This window comes from Sander vitreus, unplaced genomic scaffold, assembly GCF_031162955.1.
Source record: "Sander vitreus isolate 19-12246 unplaced genomic scaffold, sanVit1 ctg497_0, whole genome shotgun sequence".
NCBI lineage: Eukaryota > Metazoa > Chordata > Actinopteri > Perciformes > Percidae > Sander > Sander vitreus.
In genome coordinates this window covers 741-2500 of record NW_027595600.1, presented here as the reverse complement: position 1 = coordinate 2500, position 1760 = coordinate 741, and the positions used below count along the sequence as shown (strand labels likewise).

General features: G+C 41.6%; 1 protein-coding gene across 2 annotated transcripts in view; it reads right to left on the bottom strand.

The window, feature by feature from the left end:
• The window catches only part of LOC144514220 (PHD finger protein 20-like), a 27829-nt gene extending 26903 nt beyond the window's left edge, over positions 1-926 (bottom strand). For both annotated transcript variants that reach the window (XM_078245390.1, XM_078245391.1), the window contains exon 1: positions 836-926. The gene's annotated coding sequence lies outside the window, so the exon portion shown is untranslated. The remainder of the gene's footprint in view (positions 1-835) is intronic.
• Between the last annotated feature and the right edge of the window lie 834 nt (positions 927-1760).

Below are 1760 nucleotides of genomic sequence, written 5' to 3'. Positions count from 1 at the left end.
AACGTACAAAAACGGCGATTAAACTTGTTTAAAAAAACAAAAGATGTATTTAAATTGTATTCCTAAATTTAGAGGCCACGTCAACTGTACGTAACCTTACGTGATGACCGGACGTAAGAACTAACGGCTGCTGACTAACTTTTTAGTTTAGTTTGTCATATATTACCCTAAATGTAGTCTGAATTACGGTTTAGATAACACGTACATTAAGACATCGTAACTCATGCCGCGAGTCGTCAATGAAATAAACTATTACTTATATAAATATATAATTCTTTTCTGTTTCTGATCCGTTAGCTTCCTCTGTGAAGAGAAGCTGATTGGCTCACAAGCCGCGAGGACTCCTATTCTAGATTGTCATTGGCCGTATCGTGCTGTCAGTCAGAAAAAGACTCCCGCCCCTCAAGATATTTTGACAGTGGCTAAAATGCTAATGCTAATCCATGTTAGCTTCGAAAAGAAGCAATAAATGACACGAAGGCGACACGTAAAAGGCTAAACTTTTAAACTGCGGCTGATTTGGAAAGGAGACGAAGACAAGTTTGACATTGTTCAGTGAGCTCCACGCAGTTTACCAAAGTAGTGCTCCGCTCCATTGACTGCTAAGCTAACCGTTAGCCTAGCTTAGGTTAGCTTGAGTCTGAATGGAGTCAGTGACTGATAAGCTATCGCAGCTAACCATTAGCCTAGCTTAGGTTAGCTTGAGTCTGAATGGAGTCAGTGACAGTTTAACGTCTGTCATGGAAGCGGAGACACCTTTAGGAAACTGTCTCCGCTGTTCAGATGTCATAAAGAGCATTCAATGTGTAAATGAGAATCACAAAAGCTTGTTTACCTCTCGCGCTAACGTTACTTGAACACTGCACTCTTCATACTGTGATGACCGCAGAGCGCATGCGCGAGGTGAGACGTTCTACCGATGTGTGTTTGTTTATGTTTTGGGTTTATCATGTTCATGCTCTAATAAGACCCCCTTATAAACGGTTTATAAGCTGTAACCAATGTTAAATAATATATATATATATATATATATATATATATATATATATATATATATTATATACTATGATGAATAAAGGAGTGTTACTAAAAGTAGTAATACTGCACTGTAAAAATACTCTGTTACAAGTCAAAATACTGCATTTAATATCTTACTTATAACCAAGAATATGAAATTATTGAAGAAATTATTCTAACTCATGTTATTTCATCATTAAGTTTCACAATTACTTCAGTTTTATAATTAATAAGAACAACACAAGATACTGATATCCAGGAACCCACTTCCTCTGGTATGAGAGAGAGACAGACAGACAGACAGGCAGGCAGGCAGACAGGCAGGCAGAGAGACAGGCAGACAGACAGACAGGCAGAGAGACAGGCAGACAGACAGACAGAGAGACAGACAGAGAGACAGGCAGACAGACAGACAGACAGGCAGGCAGAGAGACAGACAGACAGACAGAGAGACAGACAGAGAGACAGACAGGCAGACAGACAGACAGGCAGACAGAGAGACAGACAGGCAGACAGACAGACAGACAGACAGACAGACAGAAAGACAGACAGACAGGCAGACAGACAGACAGGCAGGCAGACAGGCAGGGAGGCAGGCAGGCAGACAGACAGTCATAGAGGCAGATAGACAGGCAGACAGACAGACAGGCAGGCAGACAGACAGACAGACAGACAGACAGACAGGCAGGCAGGCAGACAGACAGACAGGCAGGCAGACAGACAGGCACACACAAAGTTAAAGT